This window comes from Pseudorasbora parva, chromosome 25, assembly GCF_024679245.1.
Source record: "Pseudorasbora parva isolate DD20220531a chromosome 25, ASM2467924v1, whole genome shotgun sequence".
NCBI lineage: Eukaryota > Metazoa > Chordata > Actinopteri > Cypriniformes > Gobionidae > Pseudorasbora > Pseudorasbora parva.
In genome coordinates, this window is record NC_090196.1 from 2,315,754 (window position 1) to 2,335,703 (window position 19,950).

Consider the following 19,950-nt stretch of genomic DNA (forward strand, 5'->3'; position numbering starts at 1 on the left):
CATTGAACGTGAGGGAAATGCGTGAGCGGATCGAGAGGGTCATGCCATTGGTCCGGGAACACCTCACCAAGGCGCAGCAGTCCCAACAGCAACAGTACGACCGGGCGGCCCAGCCACGAGAGTTTCAACCAGGGGATCGAGTCCTGGTGCTGGTCCCCACCTCCACATGCAAGTTCCTCGCGATCTGGCAAGGTCCGTTCACCGTCGTGGAACGACGGGGGTCTGTCAACTATCGGCTGCGCCAGCCGGGTCGCCGGCAAGAAGAGCAGCTATACCATGTTAACCTGCGGAAGAGGTGGGTGGGGACCCGGGAACAGCTCACCGCGTTGGCCTCCGTCGATCCCCTGGTTGTAGACGTCGGTGACCACCTGGCGGCCGCCCAGAAAACGGAGTTGAACCATCTGGTCCGTCAGTTCTGTGATGTGTTCTCCACCCACTCTCAGAGGCTCGGAGACAGGCCATCGAGGATGAGATTTGTGAGATGCTCAAGTTAGGGGTAATCGAACCGTACCGCAGCGCCTGGTCCAGCCCAATCGTCATGGTACCGAAGCCGGATGGCACCCTCCGGTTCTGTAACGATTTCCGCCGGCTCAACGAGGTCTCGCAGTTTGATGGCTATCCGATGCCCCATGTCGACGAGCTACTGGAACGTCTGGGAAGGGCCCGGTACATCACGACACTCGACCTCACCAAAGGATACTGTCAAGTCCCCCTCACAAACTCCGCTAAGGAGAAGACTGCGTTCTCCACTCCAAATGGGCACTGGCAATACTGGACCCTCCCCTTCGGCCTCCACGGGGCATAGGCCACGTTTCAGAGGATGATGGACATCCTCCTGCGTCCTCACCAAGCCTACGCCGCAGCCTACCTCGACGACGTGGTCATCCACTCCGAGACCTGGCAGGACCATCTGGAGCGGCTCCGGAGGGTGCTCCTGGAACTCCGGCGGGCTGGGCTGACCGCCAACCCCCGGAAATGTCATCTAGCCCTCGCCGAGGCTAAGTAACCTGGGGTTCCGGGTGGGTAGAGGACTGATCCAGCCTCAACAGAAAAAGGTAGACGCCATCCTGACAGCGCCCCGCCCGGAGACCAAGACCCAGGTACAAGCCTTTTTGGGGTTGGCGGGCTACTATCGCTGTTTTATCCCTAACTCCTCTTTAGCATCTTCCCTGACAGACAGGGAAGGGGCAGCCTGAGAAGGTGAAGTGGGATGACGCGCTGGAGAAGACCTTCCGGGACATCAAGACCTCGCTGACCACGGAACCGGTCTTGAGGGTGCCCGACTTCAACTGCCCCTTCCTGCTGCAGACGGACGCCTCCGACACGGGCCTCGGAGTGGTCCTCTCCCAAGTCCAGGAGGGTGAAGAGCACCCCGTCACATACATCAGCCGTAAGCTGACCCCGGCCCAAACCAGGTATGTGGCGGTGGAGAAGGAAGCCCTGGCCATTAAGTGGGCAGTCCTGGAGCTCCGCTACTACCTGCTGGGAAGCCGCTTCACTCTGATGACGGATCACGCCACGCTACAGTGGATGGCCCGCGCTAAGGACACCAACGCCAGAGTGACGCAGTGGTTCCTAGCGCTCCAGGACTTCCACTTCACAGTGGAACATCGGGCCGGGACGGCCAACTCCAACGGCGACGGACTCTCCAGGATGTGGTCAGCTTACGTAGGTCTGTCAGGGCGCACTCCCCGCCCACCCCTATGTTCCCCAATTTCTGCCACTAACTATCGTTACAGGACCAGCGCGGCGCTTTGGGGGGGAGTGTGACAAGTCTCCTGAGCTCTCATCAGCGTCGCCCTGGCAACGAACTAAAAACACCTGCACACAATCAGCACGGGCCGGACCGTCACAGCTGCAGGCCATCAGGACACGGCATAAAAGCCTTCCCTCTGGGACACCAGTTTGAGCACGATCTCCATGCAGCACTACACTAACGCTTGTCTCTCTCTCTCACCCAGACAGCAGCCTGTGACGCTCCAGCCACCTCGCAGCACCCACGTCACCGCTAGCACCAGGGCACCCGGAAGGAGGACACCCACAGCGCACCTGCACCACTATTTCACAACGTTTGTCACTGGTTCCCCAATAAATCCACCCTCTGGGGGTTTTGCACCAATTTCATTGTTGCGTGATCCTTCACCCTGCCACAATATATATATATATATATATATATATATATATATATATATATATATATATATATATATATATATATATATATATATATATATATATATATATATATATATCCACTCTAAAAAATGCTGGGTTAAAAACAACCCAAGTTGGGTTGAAAATGCCCCGACCCAACAATTGGGTTGTTTTAACCCAATGGTTGAGTTGTTCTTACCCAGCAATTGGGTTGTCTTAAGCAACATTTAACCCAACCACTGGGTTAAAACAACTCAACCACTGGGTTAAAACAACTCAACCATTGGGTTAAAACAACTCAATTGTTGGGTCATTGCATTTTCAACCCAACTTGGGTTGTTTTTAACCCAGCATTTTTTAGAGTGGATATATATATATATATATATATATATATATATATATATATATATATATATATATATATATATATATATATATATATAAATATAAATAAAATACTGTTCAGTTTCTTGCACAAACCGATCATTTCGTGTCTTAAGACATCAATGTGTTGTCACTAGGAACAGATTCCAGATTACTAGGCACCGAATCCAGATTTTTGAGGTTCGGCCGAATACCGAATCCACTGGTTAAAGGGGGGGGTGAAATGCTGTTTCATGCATACTGAGCTTTTTACACTGTTAAAGACTTGGATTCCCATCCTAAACATAGACAAAGTTTCAAAAACTAATGTTGGACGTTTGATGGAGTATTTCTGTGTCAAAAATACTCCTTCCGGTTTCTCACAAGTTTCGGCGAGTTTTTTTCGAGTATGGGTCTACTTGACGTTAATAGATCGGAAGGTCCTTGTATGGGCCGTACGGGCTCTTCTCCCGGTAGGGTGCGCACGCGCGTGACTAGAGCACGCAGTAAACAGTCTCTCAGATGCAGATCCAGTCGTCCGTGAACACTTATGTGGCGCCGCGCTTCTCTTTATTCCTATGGGTGACGTCGAGCGACTTCAACGCTTCAGCACAGCATTCCGGGAAGGCAGCGCTGCATTTGAACCGATTTGAACGCAGAAATGACGGGAAGCTTCACAACATCGTTTCAGTCGCGTCTCAAAATGGATTTACACGCCACTGCTGTCAGGACTTTACCAAATCATACCAAAGAAGTGTGTTTTTGACGGAGCAGTCCCAGCGATAAAGGTTCGGTCCTGCTTTGGAAGCAGCCGGTGAGTTAAACTGCTTCAAATGTCTCTGCTTTTGGCTACGGACGCATGAGTAAACATCAGTAAACGACACGATCGCGTGCTTCGTCATTCAAATGCGCTAACTGTTAACGGTTACTCCATTGTTGTTCTGTATAATGTTACAGTATTCTGACGTGCAAAACCGTTTTGCTTGCTACTTCTAAGGTCTAGTTGCATACAATAGTCCATAAACCGAATCATGTCCTCATACACTGCGAGTAAAGACACAGAAATGTGGAGAGGCCATTAAATACAGTAACTTACATACCACAGAGACGGACGTCCTGATGTTGCCGTTTCTCCTGTTAATTTATTTCTCCCTCAGATTTGATTCTGGATCATTATCTGTATTAGCTGAGATAGCCAAGGGTTTCTCCACGCTTGAGGACGTCACCGCTTTGCGCGCTTGTCACTCTTTAGCTCCGCCCACACGATACGCCTCCAGGCGCTCGGTTTTTTCCGGAAAGACTCGGTACAGCCTATATTTCTTTTATAAATATGATAAAACTAAAGACTTTTCGGAGATATGAAGGATGCAATACTACTCTATAGGTACTCAAGATTGACATGAGATTGACTGAAACTGAGTGTTTCACCCCCCCTTTAAGATTCTACTGAATCCGAAACCGAATCCAACTCCCATCCTCAGTCCATTATCACAGTAAACACATTAATGACATAAACAACGTCCACAGCAGTGTATTTTTTATTTAATTTTAATAAAATAAAAAAAAGGCAACATTATGCCAGGATGACTGTGCCGTATTGCTGTCTGTAGCACTTCCTTCATGCACAAAAAAACTGGATCACCGCTTCTTTTACATCATTCCGTAATGACGTCATTTCTATCATATCGGCGGATGAAAATACATTCAAACACATTCATATAAAGTATTTGTAATTAAAACTTAGTATAGTAATAAGTAATTAGTAAAATTAGAAAAAATAAGTTTTTCTAGAGAAACCGCAGCCGTCCCACTCCGAGAGAAACAGTTCAGTTCAAGACGATGCTATCACGCATGCAGTATCTCAGCTCACCGGTTCTCACAGCAAAACATGTCTCAGTTCAGTGAACTGTTGGAGTTACAACATATACTGCAAGATATTAGTTTATTTCTAGTCTGAGGGACTGTCACTCATGTCAGAAAGTGAGAAACTATAGTTACTTGTGGGATCAGCGCTGATTTGAGACGCGAACCGTTTAGAACGATTAAGTCCGTTTTGGTGAACTGGTTTGACCGGATCACTAAAAAGATCCGGTTAAAAAGAACAATTTGTTAGCGAACCGGACATCCAGCGGCTATTGTTCAGGGTTCTTGCCACCACGAGATAAATCGGCATTGCAAATTGAGCATATCACTTGAAAATCATTTATGAATGTTTTGTAAATGATTAGTTCATCATTAACTAACCACTTATAAATGACTTACAACTGAACGTTATTATAAAGTGTTACCCAGAGTGGTACACCTCAAGACTGCCTGAGAAACCAAAATAAACAATGAACAATAATTACATAGCAAATATTAAAATGTTTTATTAAAAATGTTTGTTTTTTTTGCAAGTAACTTGCCTGTGTGCTTGAATAAGGCCATTTGTCTCAGCTCCTTCAGGAGACTTGGATTTAATACTAGTGTTGGCAGCGTGCGGAATGAAGGAGATTCCTTTTCCAGCCAACGTTTTCGTCGCTGTTGGTCAGGACTAAGGTCATCGTGATCACATTCTTTTCGCCGTCCATCTTCTGTCCATCTGTGTACACCCCAAATGTGGTGGACAAGGGATTTCCATTTCTCAGTTAAAATCTGGAGACAAAAGAGAAAAGAAATTACATACATTTATTTATTCCCAAATGTATATTTACTGTAAAATATTGCAGATAACTTACATGGGGATTACCGCCACAGGATGCACAAGCATACCACAAATGGTTGGATATACTTTTTATCCAAGGCTGTAGGTCTTGATTCTCTCTTTTTTTTTTTTTTTTGTGCAATTGACAGAATTTTTTTGAAGAACCCTTTAAAAAATTATTTTGTTTAATTATTTCAGATCAATAGGTTTTTGGGTCAAAACACAGCATGTAGACACTATTTTCAGTACTTCAATAATACTGTGAACCTGTTGTTTCCACAACACCACTAATCTAAGCTGCATTTTAAATAGTATATGTAACATTCATGTAATACTACTCTAAAAGAACAATGATAAATTGTAAAGCAAGCTATACATACCCTTTACAATATGCCAGATATCAAACTCGTGTTGTATACGAGGGTAATCGACCCTCATAGTCTTTCTTATTGAGGGGGATCTGTCCGTGGGGATCACATCTATTTTTAATCCACTGTCCAAAAGAAAGTCTAAGCACCTTTTGATCGCTTCTGGCTCCATGGCAACAGAGCTTGTTGCTTCAGTAACTTGTACTAAAAAATAAAATAAAAAATACATATCCTAATTTAAAATACAGATTATATTTGGGGAATAGGTAAAAAAAAAAAAAAAAAAAAGAATATGCTCACTAACCTGCACCAACTCAAAGTGGACAACATTTTTTTTCACATCATCCATCATACTGTATGTGCAGTATTTGGCAGAGAATCCAGGACTAAAAAGACAATTGAATTAAGATGTAATTTTAGAAATCTCACAATACTTTAACAGTGTAGATCTTTTAAATACTTTTTATTTTTGCTTACCTATCACATCTTCCATCACCTGAAAAAATTTGCACCTTCTTGCAAAACATTCTGCAACCTCAAGTCTTCAAGTAGTTTTGCCTGTTGCTCCTTGTAAAAAACATCGACAACAAGGATTAAATACGAGGACTGGATTGGATAGAAGGTGGTTTTCTGCGGGATTTGTACATTGAGGCAGGCAGCCCAATCTGCGATTTTAACATAAGTTACACCAGTGAATAGAGTTGACACTGCCACAAGAAGGTTGTTGTCTGCCATTCCGCGAGTTTCATTGCATGAGTTCCAAGACCCTTCGTGGCCGTTTAAACATTCCCATCTGACACGAAGGAGGCTACCAAATGAAAACTGTTTAGTGTCATTGACAACTTGTCCACATTGAGGGCATCTGGTAAACAACTGCATCAAATTTGACTCATTGACTATCCATTTTCTTTCTTTGTATGTTCCACTTTCTCCTTCCTCTGTATTTGGAGTTAATGTAGACGTAGTGGAACTTAGTGGAGCAAAACTCAAGTCCTTCTTTTCTGATGGAGGATCCACAGAAAGCATGCTGACATCCATCCAAAGAAAGCTCTTCAGAAATATTTTCATCTAATGCTTTTTCATCCTACAATTAGGACAAAAAATGTAAAGAAAAACAATGATTACAATTTTAGCACTTCAGTTAAAAAAATAAGTTTTAACAACATATTGTTCTGATATACAGTCCCTGACAAAAGTCTTGTCGCTTGTGTACAAATTGACCTAAAGTGCCGCTAAAATATATTTCTAATCGAGATTTTTTTACAAGAAATGGCTAATTTTAATCCCACCAGCTTTTGTGATAATGTTTCAGTGAAAAACTAAACTTTCAAAAAGTATTCTAATATTCACAGCTTGCTAAAGCCCATTGAGTCAATTTTTGCAAAGACATAAGTGTTGTCACCTTGTCATATGAGCTTAACCTGTGACTAATAATGGATCAATTAGGTCTCAAGTGTGTATAAAAAGAACCCCAGTACGCTAGACCTTAACATCAACTGCAACTAGAACTCTGCAAACATGCCTAAGATTCACCCTGAGACTAAAGTTTTGATTATCAAGAGGCTGAAGACCAGATCCACTGCTGATGTGGCAGACACCTTCAATGTGTCTCAACGTCAAGTACAGAGGATAAAAAAAAGATTTGAAGAGACTGGAGACATTTTTGACAAGCCCAGGTCAGGCAGACCCCACAAGACAACTGCTCGAGAGGACCATTTGTTGGCTCGAAAATCCAAGGCCAGCCCATTTTCCACTGCAGCAGAGCTCCACGAGACCTGGTCTCCTGAAGTCCCTGTGTCAACCAGAACTGTCTGTCGGATTCTGTCTCGAAATGGCCTCCACGGTCGAATCAGTGCCTAGAAGCCAGCACTAAACAAAAGACAATTGAAAAACCGTGTGGCATTTGCCAAGGCCCACAGCCTGCTAAAAGGATGGATGCTGGAAAAGTGGCAGAAGGTGGATTTTTCAGATGAATCTTCTGTTGAATTACACCACAGTCGCCGCAAATATTGCAGGAGACCTACTGGAGCCAGAATGGATCTGAGATTCACCCAGAAAACAGTTAAGTTTGGTGGCGGAAAATTCATGGTCTAAGGTTACATCCAGTATGGGGGTGTGCGAGAGATCTGCAGGCTGGAAGGCAACATCAATAGTCTAAAATACCAAGAAATCTTAGCTACCTCTTATATTCCCAACCATAAAAGAGGCCAAATTCTACAGCAGGACGGTGCTCCATCGCATACTTCCATCTCCACATCAAAGTTCCTCAAGGCAAAGAAGATCAAGATGCTCCAGGATTGGCCAGCCCAGTCACCAGACATGAACATCATTGAGCATATGTGGGGTAGGATGAAAGAGGACGCATGGAAGACGAAACCAAAGAATATTGATGAACTCTGGGAGGCATGCAAGACTGCTTTCTTAGCTATTCCTGATGACTTCATCAATAAATTGTATGAATCCTTGCCAAACCGCATGGATGCAGTCCTTCAAGCTCATGGAAGTCATACAAGATATTAAATTTGGATCTCACAGCACCACAACTTAATTTGCTGACATATTTTTGTATTTGCAGTAAATTTGTTCAATTTCTGTATAGACGACAAAACTTTTGTCTTTGCGGTGTGACAGGCAGCGGGGCGGGGGACCGCGAGAGCGGGCCGGTGATTAATGTTGACGAGTGCCAGCTGCGTGGCACACCGGTCTTGTCTCGCGGCCATGTGACGGGAGCATAAAAGGAGGCAAAAAAAGGCAAAAACCAGGCCTGGACTTTATGTTAGTTTTGTTTTACGTGTTATTATGTGTTTGTGGGCAGTCGTCCGTGAGGGGCTGCCCACGTTTTATTTAGAGGGTATTTGCGGGCAGTCGTCCGTGAGGGGCTGCCCGCGGTTTTACTTTCGTTTTGTTTATTTATTTTGAATAAAAGTTTGGAAACGTTCGCCGGTTCCCGCCTCCTTCCTTCCCATCTACAAACCTTATTACAGTGGTGCCGAAGCCCGGGGGGAAGGAGGGACATGCTGTCGAAGAGCCCTCGGTGCTGAGGGGGATCGCGATGCTGAGGAGGTCGGGTGGTGCTGAATTAAGTCGGTGCGTCCCGGTAGGGGCGAGAACACGTCGGCAAACTCCGCCTGTAACTTTGACAAATCAGTGAGTTGGGACGGTGAGAGGTGATCTCCACAAGGGGCCAGCCCAACTGATTGTGCCTTGATGCTCACCTCTGGCCCGAGATCATCCTCCCCCCCCGATCACCGTTGCCAACAACACTGTTTCGACCTCATTCCATTTTTTTAGGAGATTGAGTCGATAGATTTGACGCGCCCCGTTCCTATCGGATCGTATCACTTCATAATCGAGATCCCCGACCTGTCGTGCGACCTCAAACGGCCCCTGCCACTTTGACATTAATCACCGGCCCCCGCCCCGCTGCCTGTCACACCACAGTCTTGCCAAAATTTGACCTTTCTGTCTTGATTAAATTATAAATATTTTTTCTGTGAACATTATTTATTTCAGTGCATTAAACATCATTTGGGAGGGTTTTAGCTTTTCATATGAGCTATTTCTAACACCAATTAATTAATTAAAAGTCAGGTTAATATCAGGTATTTCTAGAAAATAGATAAGCGACAAGACTTTTGTCGGGGACTGTATATACTTACAGATGCATAGGACTTTATTACAGGCATGGCATAGTATGTCCCTGATGTTGACAGATGGGATGGGTTTCTTTGCTAACTCTGGAGTTGATAGCACCAACGGAAGTTTTGACACAGAATCCTTAGCTTCTTGCACAGAAATGGTTTCAGTGGGGTTGACTGGGGAACACCAGCTAAAACTGTGGTTACAAATTCCTCCGTGTCTCCCTCTTCCTCAGCTGCTACTGGAAGCAGACTGGTAGAAGGTGTAGCTGCTGCCTGAGATTGCTGTGATTGTGACTCTGCACCCTGTACAGGGGTAGGGCCTTCTGACTTGGTGTCCTGTCTTAGCTGCAGTGAATAATTCGGAGTCTCCTAAAACATTTAATTGTACAGTTTTATTGTGGATGTAATTTACAATTTAATCCAAAGCATAGCATTTCAAAACTTTTAATAACCGTTTTTAATAAAAGTCAAGCTATTTGAATAAATTATATAGTAACCGTAACACTCCACAATCTCACTGCTTACATATACATATCTCTGTGTGTGGTAAACACAGGCTGGGCACAGCTGTATTTTTCAGTTTTCAACGCTTCTTTCCAGTACCCGGTCTGAAGTCTTCTGGTGAAAAATGCTCATTGCACAATGTCAGTTGACGGACTAAATGAAGAGGTAAATCAACATTGCGCTGAACACATAGCAGCCATAGCTTTAGTAGCTCTGGATCGTTCACAGGGAAAGCAAAAAAGTTAATCCTATCATCTGTCGGCGTTGGAAATTTATTCTTACGTCGTCGTGTTCTTTTTTGCCGATTAGGGCCCAATATGAAAAAAAACCTATATGGTTCATATATAGCGACCATATATGTTCCTTACTTAAATCAGTCAGAATTATCTTATATGTTTAATGTAAGTCCCATATATGTCATACACAGAATCAGGCCGTTTATGGCCCATTTCATACAAGCACACAGAAAACTTTTGGGTCATGTATGAATACTGCAAAAATCTTATATGAGTTTTACATGTAAACAGTATGCAATGGTATATGGTATAAGTAGAAAATACATGATATTCATATACAAATCATATAAAGTTCTTATACTGAATCATATGCTAGTCATATTAAAGTCATATAGGATTTATTTATATTTTGTGTCATTTGTTTATATGCTTTTTATACAGATTTCATATTTTTTTAATAGGGAAATGGTGTGTTAGCTCTTCAAGTTTATATAATATACTGTGACGGGTCGGAGCACAAGAGAGACACAGGGGGTGTGGCGTCAGCCCTCGAGGAGGCATTTATTCACATCAAACACATAACTTGTTCACAAACAGGGAATTAACAGACACTAAACAGGGGATCTGGTGTCCTCGGGGCAACATTACATCGTCTCGGAAGGGTAGTGAGTGGACAGAATGGGTCCAGGAAAGGGACGGGGTCCGGCGGTCGCACACGCTTCACCCTGGTCCGAGGCGCGAGGGGCAGCGGCTTCGATGCGGCGGCTCATCCTCTTCAGCTGCGGACATCGAGGGGAAGAGCGGCTCGGCATACTAGCCCGTCAGCGGCATTACGTGAGCACTTCCATCCTGGACGGCAGGGGAGTCCCTCCGCGCTCCCTTCATGGACCTCCGAGGACACCAGCGTGCATGCACAAGGGGAGAGGCCGGCCTCCTGGAGAGAGGCACGCTCAGCACTTAAAGCCCCACTTGGCTACTTTTGCTCTCGGGGTCCCCCTACAGTTTGGAAAAAATAATGTCCTCAACTACTGTCTTAAGAGCTGTCCTCCTACAACAGGGGATGCCATCGCGCGTGCATTTGTTGACATGACAACCCTGATAGCCCTGAACTAGTGATGCGCGGTTCGTCTCATAACCCGCGGACCCCGTATGTCTATTTAATGGTCGCGGGTGCGCGGCGGGTTGTAAAAATATATACAGTGGTGCGGTGCGGGCCAAATAACTTCATAAAAGCGTCCCGCGGGTCGGTGCAGCACTAACAGTTCCCCTGAACACTGCAAGAGGAGTTCTTCTGGCGTCGCGTGTGAAATGTCTTCATCCCAGGTAACGTTAGAGTCAGTGGCATATGCTTCAGCATGTCATATGAATATAATTTCATGGGTTTTATTTTTTTCAAACGCCAAATAATCACGATGCTCACGTTTACAAGCCAGCGTCATTATAGTAGTCTATTGGTTACCGTTTTACAGAATCTATATGATACTTCAATTCAATGTTTGAGTGGTAGGTAATCACCATAACAAGCAGGACCGCATCGGTCGGGCACGCCTCCTTCAGCTCACGCAGACGAGCAAACCCTGGTCACATTTTGATCCTTGTCCTGCCTTTAATCACAGCACTCTCTCGTTTCCTCTTATTGCTTTCCTCCAACAAAACCTTTTCTTTCTTATTTGTCTCTGCTGCTTCGGACATGACTATATTATCCGACGAACAAAGTTGGGCTCGCACGTCCGAATGTAAGGAAGTGTGTGTGTTGGTGGAAGTGACGTATATGCCGTAAAGCAGTCGAATTTTGTAGTTCTTTTTGTTCTCGGGTTACTACCCGAAACCCGAAGTTTAAAAGTACGATTAAAAACGATACAGACCCCATCAGGCTATGGCAGACGTGTCATTCAACCTATTGTAAGTCGATTTATCATCACAAGAGTCTTAAAAAATATATTATGAAGGTTGAAAAGTTACCTAGTTCTGCTTTAACAGTGGCGGTGATGAGGCTTCATGATACTCAGGTGTGCCTCATCACTCACAGCCATTTCTCATTTCTCAGTAATTTCAGCTCCCCTCCTCTCTCTATTACCCTCACCAGTCGCCCTGATCATGTGGGAGAGGCAGTCGCTTCGTCACAATACATATAACTACATATAATAATCATACATGATTTCAGTCAATATTACAACATCTCTGCATATACTAACCATATATGATTTCAATCAATCACATACACACATTTATGATGGAAAAACTTTTATTTCAACACAAAATGAAACACTCAAATTATTCTCCACATGAGTAATTTACAATTCCAACTTGATAGCCAACTGAACTTTGCTCAGGAAAAAAAACAAAACCCAAAAAACAACAACAAAATACACTGAACACAGTGTCATGGCCATCAATCAAAGATAATGAACGGATTAGTTCACCACAAAATGAAAATTGACTGATAATTTACTCACCCCCATCTCATCCAAGATGTTCATGTCTTTATTTCTTCAGTGGAAAAGAAATCAAGTTTCTTGAAGAAAACATTCCAGGATTGTTCATCATATAATGCTTTTCAGTTACAACCAAAATGTTGAAGATCCAAATCAACGCCGTTTCAAAGGGCTTCATAGCCTCTGCGTGATCCCAGATGAGGAATAGGGTCTTATCTAGTCAAACGATCAGTCATTTAAAAAAATGAATATACATTTCAACCTTAATTGTTCAACTTGCTCAGCTCTGCGAAGTGCCAAGGATGACGTAATCACCTGTAAATGGTCACATAGACGGGCAGAAGTCCCGCCCTCGTGTTTACAAAGCGCTCGTGTGAAGACTAATAAACGCCCTTTAGCAAAAAACACTCAATTTTCAACTTCAAAATCATCCAGTATCGTTGTTTTATCTTTTTTTTATTTGCTAGAGGGCATTTGTATTAGTCTTCACATGAGTGCTTTGTAAACACGAAGGCGGAACTGCATTGATTTGGACCTTCAGTATTTTGGTTGCAACAAAAAACCATTATATGATGAATCCTGGAATTTTTTCTTCAAAAAACTTTATTTCTTTTCGCCTGAAAAAAAGAAAGACATGAACATCTTGGATGACATGGGGTTGAGTAAATTATCAGGCAATTTAAAAAAAATCATTTAAAAAAGGCCTTCTGAAGAGAAGCTATGCATTTTTTATTTGAAAAATATCATATTTTTGACTTTAGACTAAAATATCTATCTTCCGGCAGTCAACCGTGCGTGTCTACTTACGCCAAATGAGTGACCTCTGACCTGAAGCATGATGTATTGATGAATGCGGTTTTGCAGAGAATAGAGGAAAACAAAACACTGGTCACGAATTTGAATTTAAAGAGGATTCAATAAATGAGAAGCGCTTGATTTTGTTGCCCAGAGAGACGTCAAAGCTTACGCTACTCCTACATCGCATCACTCAGGTCACTCTCTGGTCGCAAGTCATCTGCCATGAGCTGGTTATTTTAGTCAATACGGTTATAAATATGGATATCTATATCAGTATCTATATCAATTACTATATTAACTTATTTCACATAGTAATTATAGTACACATATTAAAGCTTTATTTGTTGTGTTCTGAAAATAAATGAACGTCTTATGGGTTTGGAACGACATGAGGGTCATTTTAACAACATACATTTTTGGGTGAACTAAACGTTAAAAATTGACAAAGTTTAATAAATACTGTAATAATGTATTGCTCATTGTGAGTTCATGTTAGTTAATACATTACAATAAAGTCTCATTTGTTAACATTAGTTCAAGTCTTACAACTCACATTACATAAACGTCTTCAACACTTCCCCTTCAGAACTGAACCAGTCCTCATGGGATGAACCAGTCTGCGGCTGAACCTGTTCTTCTTGCGTGGTCTTCAAATGTTTTCATGAAGATTTTTCTGAGGAAGAAAAAGAAAATCTTCTTGACCACCCCATTTACATACAGGAATATTAGAAACACGTTTCAATATAATGTTTTTTTCAGTATAACAATATATTCTTATACAGTTACTAACTTTCTATTACAAAATTGTAATATTGTACATCATTTAGATTCATATATGTTGCAGTTACATGAATGCAAATTATAGAAGTTTATATTTTAGCTATATTTTAACTACATTAGAGCAATCGGCAAACTCAAGTTCACTAAAACATTAACTCTTTTAAAGTGAATTGGCACAAAACAGACTATTAATGATGACAAAAGGAACATACCGGTAAACAAATCACATTACATTTATTCTAACTTTTGATTTTTGTCAGTGTCACACAGCTTTCACTGTGTCACACAATCGTTGTATAACGTTATCTATGCAAACCATGAGCTTTAGGGTTTAACTTAGGGCGTTTTCACACCTGAAAGTCCGCACCAAGGTCCAAACCAAAGTTTGTGTTTGGACATTTGGTTCTTTTTGGTTTGCTTTCACATTGCAGTTATGTCAGCGCACCAAAGAACTTTACATGACGCACTGGCGTCCTGTCGTCATCATCTATGTGGGCTGCATCTTAACATTGATTGGTTTGTTAGCGGACGTGCGTCTGACGTCAGTGTGTTGTCAATTCAGCGGGTAACTTTGACAAGAATAAAAAAAAAAAAAAAAAAAAAAAAACTTTGACAAGAATGAATGAACAGACGCATCGTTGCCAATAATGTTAATATTATGGCATTACTATCTGCAGCACCAACTATACTCGAGGCAAATTCACCAAATGAACGTCCTCGCTGTGCAAACATTTTATCGGCGCCGACAGGAAAGGAGGAGCTCCTAGAAGATAGGCTTTTTAACCAAACAATGTATTTTATTTTATAGCCTAGTTATGTTTAAATATTATAATGTTATTTTAAAATTTCATCTAGGCTATATTGATTATGAAACGTGCACAGATGTGCAAAGACATCGAGTCAGAAATTATTTTGACCACTTCATTAGATTTGTTTTGTAGAAAGCTTTATTTTGTATCTTAATTTTAATAAATGTTTCATCATTTGCCTGAATTTAATAAATAAGCTTAAATAAATAATATAGCAGACATCCCGTGACGGAGTGATGATTTGTGTTGCACATGAACTGGAGCGGTCTCATAAATAAACCGAAAGTCATATAGTCAAGCAGAGCACGCTGTTCACGCGAGCTGACATGAGTACACAAGCGGTTCTGGATAAAATGCTGCGCGATCACTGCTGCTTACATGTGCTGTGAGTTTAATCTGTGTTTTTTCACTAATCCTACACCAGAACTTCCTGTAAATGGTCTGAAAGTCCGAACTATACAGAAAATGCTTTCACACAAGAAACGAACCGAACCTTTGTTCTGTTTGGTCCGGACCGAGACTACCTCTTGATGTCGGACCAAATTTCGTCTGTTTGGTCCGGACCATGATCCGAGGGAGGTTTCACACCTGTAATTTTGGTTCGTACCAAACTGAAAAGTCCGAAAATCCGGACCAAACAAGGTAGGTGTGAAAGCACCCTTAGTTACCAAATTACAGTTAAACAACTAGAATAGTTGTGTTTTACATTTGATCATTTAGCAGACGGTTTTATTCAAAGGGACTAACAAATGATGAGACCAATCATATAGTTTAATAACTTTAATACAAATATAAGCATTTTTCACTTGTTTTTGCACATTATATACTTGTAATTTAATTTTTGCACGTGCGCGCCGCATAATTAGGCTTAACGTTACCTAACACTAAGGCTGTGGCACCGACATGATAACAGAAACGAACAATTTACAAATCTTTTAGCAAATCTTGCCATTAAATAAGTTATCATTTGCATTGAGAACGACATGACAAACACAAATCTTACCTGGAGCTCGACACTTCGCGGTCCCGCTGGGAGGCAATCATATCACGGAGACAACAAGAACCCGCGATTGATTTCCAGCTGGCCGCTGCGCGGTGACGCATGCGCAGTTTGCGATGACAGAACTAAGGCTATTTTTGAGTGTTTAATTATTATTTTTTTAATATTGTTGATATTGCTGTTAACAAATAGTTTGTATGGGTAGAACATTACGAAACAAATATATGGGAATATACTGCAATTATATACAAAATAGCCTATATTAAAGGAAATATAAAGGAATAAAGGAAACTAAAGCCTTTTTTAATATAGCTACTGCAATGTATGCATATTGACTATATTTATAAAATATGGCTATATTTTAACACATACAAAATTAGTAATTAAGATATAAATAGCATTACATGTAATATCCATTAAGTTGTATCCTATATTGTGTAGCCTTACTGTATATTCCCATATTAATGTGAATGCATGTACACACACATAAACACTTTTACAGAATGAGTTACAACAAATTTCTACTTCCCATCATGCTTTACTTCTGATTTAAAGGAGGTTAAATGTTAAAATTAATTGTTATTTCATGTGTTTTTGCTCAATTTAAAAACCTGCAAAACTGTTACTTTTATTAACAATAATGTCGGTGCACTGTTCAGCAGTTACAGCTCTTTGCTAAATATGTAGGAACATGCCAGTGTGCTTGACTTGTGTTATTGTTAACTGTATGTATATATATATATATATATATATATATATATATATATATATATATATATATATATATATTTTTTTTTTTTTTTTTTAGGGTTACCCATTTTAATCGTTTTACTTGCAAATTAATTTACTAAAGTAAAATCTAACTGATTTGCAGGGGTTGTATTTAACACAATCCAGCATATATATATATTTTTTCAGTGTGGACATATATGATTGAAAATACATGAATATTGTACAATTTGTATATGTGGTTTTTGCAGCATATATGATCCTTATAGTTTTCTGTTGGAACATATAAGAATCACACATGTTTTTAGCGAGACTTTTCCATGTGGGCAGAGCCAAAACCACTGGTAAATGCTTTACTGACCATGGTATTGCTGTGCTCAACTGGCCTGCCAACTCTCCTGACCTGAACCCCATAGAGAATCTGTGGGATATTGTGAAGAGAAAGTTGAGAGACGCGAGACCCAACACTCTGGATGAGCTTAAGGCCGCTCTCGAAGCATCCTGGGCCTCCAGAACACCTCAGCAGTGCCACAGGCTGATCGCCTCCACGCCACGCCGCACTGAAGCAGTCATTTCTGCTAAAGGATTCCCCACCAAGTATTGAGTGCATAACTGAACATAATTTTTTGAAGGTTGACTTTTTTTGTATTAAAAACACTTTTCTTTTATTGGTCGGATGAAATATGCTAATTTTTTGAGACAGGAATTTTGGGTTTTCATGAGCTGTATGCCAAAATCATCAGTATTAAAACAATAAAAGACCTGACATATTTCAGTTGGTGTGCAATGAATCTAAAATATATGAAAGTTTAATTTTTATCATTACATTATGCAGTCTTTTTTGAGCACAAATTCTTTGTATGAAACATTTCAATCAGGTTTTAGAAAACTGCATAGCACTGAATCTGCTTTACTAAAAGTTGCCAATGATATTTTGTTGGCGACTGATAATAGGAATGTTGTTGCTTTGGTCCTTTTAGATCTTAGCTCAGCATTTGATATGGTTGACCATAAAATACTCTTCTCTCGATTGGAAAACTATGTAGGCATCCATGGTACTGTTTTAAATTGGTTTAAATCTTATTTAACTGATAGGAAATTCTCGGTATGTATTGGTAAACATACTTCCTCGGCAGTACATCTTTTCTGTGGTGTTCCACAGGGATCAATTCTTGCTCCAACACTCTTTTCACTATACATGCTTCCGTTGGGATCAATCTTTCGTAAATATGGTGTGTCTTTTCACTTATATGCAGATGACACTCAATTGTACATACCTTTTAAGCGTAATGATTTAAATGCTTCTTCGGTATTACTAGGGTGTCTACAGGAAACGAAATTATGGCTTGCGCAAAACTTCTTGGCTTTAAATGACAGTAAAACTGAAGTGATAATATTCGGTCCAAGTGATTTTTATGACCATGAGAACTTGGACCTTGGTGAACTAAGCTCCCATGTTACTCCCTATGCAAAAAAAACTTGGTGTTTTGTTTGACTCAGGAATTCGGTTTGATAAACAAATTCATTCTGTTGTTAAATCCTGTTTCTACCATTTACGACGCCTTGCCAAAGTTAAGTCGTTTCTCTCTGTCAAAAATGTTGAAATAGTGATTCATGCATTCATCACATCACGTCTCGATTATTGTAACTCACTGTATTATGGAGTTAACCATTCTTCCATTGAGCGACTTCAAATGGTTCAGAATGCTGCGGCCAGGCTGTTGACAGGTGGTCGAAAATTTGATCATATTAGTCCAATTCTTTCTTACTTGCATTGGCTACCAGTTAATTTGAGAATACATTTTAAGATTTTAGTTCTTGTTTTAAAAGCTTTAAACGGCCTAGCACCTGGTTATCTTTCTGAAATGCTAAATATGCATATTCCATCAAGGTCACTTAGGTCCGGGGATCTTGGACTTCTCACGGTTCGCAGGTCTAAATTGAAACATAGAGGGGACAGAGCATTTGGAATAGCAGGCCAAAACCTTTGGAATAGCCTACCGATTTCGATCAGAATGGTGTCATTGCTCTCTAATTTTAAATCAGTACTTAAAGAACACTTATTTACTATAGCATTTAACACTTGAGTGTTTTTGTCTTGTATCTTTTCTTTATTTATTTCTTTTTAACATTTCTCTTGTTTTTGTGTATTGCTTTGTACAGCACTTTGGTCAGCCTTGGTTATTTTAAATATAAGTTCTGTTGTAATGGAGCCCATAGGCTTTAGGAGAGGTCTAAACTCTATTTTGGAAAAGGGAATTGACATAGAAGTCGTGACTACGGACCGATCGCCGCCTATATGAAAGTTGATGAGGGTTGATTATCCACAAATTCTAGTCGGAATCTCTGTCTGGCTGTCAGCCCGGGACATCAGGCTGCGTCTGCCCTGCCAGAAGTTGAGTCCCAGGTTAATTGGACCCTTCCCAATCCTTCAACTGATCAACCCTGTCACCTACAGACTCCAGCTCCCTCCACAGTATTGCATTTACCCCACTTTCCATGTATCCCTTCTGAAACCTCACCACCCTTCTGTCCTTGTTCCCACAGATCCTGGCGACTCCCCAGAAGGAATCACCTGCCTACCTGCATAATCTTCATCCTCATAGTCTCCTGTGTTCTCCGAGTTCAGTCTCCTAGTCTCCGTGTCTCCAGTGTCTGCTCAGTTCCCTCCGGCTGTGTTCCCCAACATCATCTACAAGTCTAAGAGTATAATATCAATCCAGTTATCTGGTACATTCATCTGCCATTGCACTTACCTGTCCCGCTCCTCTCTGGTGTCTCAATAAAGACTCTGTGAACTTACCATCTGTTCTCTGTGTCAGCCTGTTTGTAACACAAATGTGAATAATCACAAATAATAGTTTTGAAGGCCCTAGTTTAATTATTTGTTTGTGTTTATTTTTTTTGTTCAGTGACCACAACGGATGGAATCATCCGCCGCTACAAGAATGCCCTCAAGAGAGTCACCAATTTTGGATCCATGAAAAAGGCCTTCACCAAGATTAATGTTGACCCCAACACAATTGCAAGAACAGCTATAATTGCTGAGATAGCAATCACATATCCAGACAGATTTAAGGAGCTGCTCCCCACAGATGAAGTAAATGAGAAGATCTCCGAGTTTGCAGAGCGCTGCAGGAGGGCTCTAACAAAAGAGATGGCTGAAACGATCACAGCAAAGAAAAAAGAGGACAACACCTCCCAATAATGTAAAAGTACACCTATTTTTTTTTAATAAACAAGTTATTCTCTTGTTTTGCCTCCAAAACACTAAATATATGTGTTGAGATTATTTTGTAATCCTCTGTTTGAGGAAGCACAGGGAAATATTTTTATTTATTTTTTCTCTCTGAAAAAGTCAGAACCCTTTGATTTTTTTTAATGTATTGTGCACATACATAAAGTTGAGTAAAATCTTTTGATGTGTTGCATTTTGTTAAGATAGTTAAA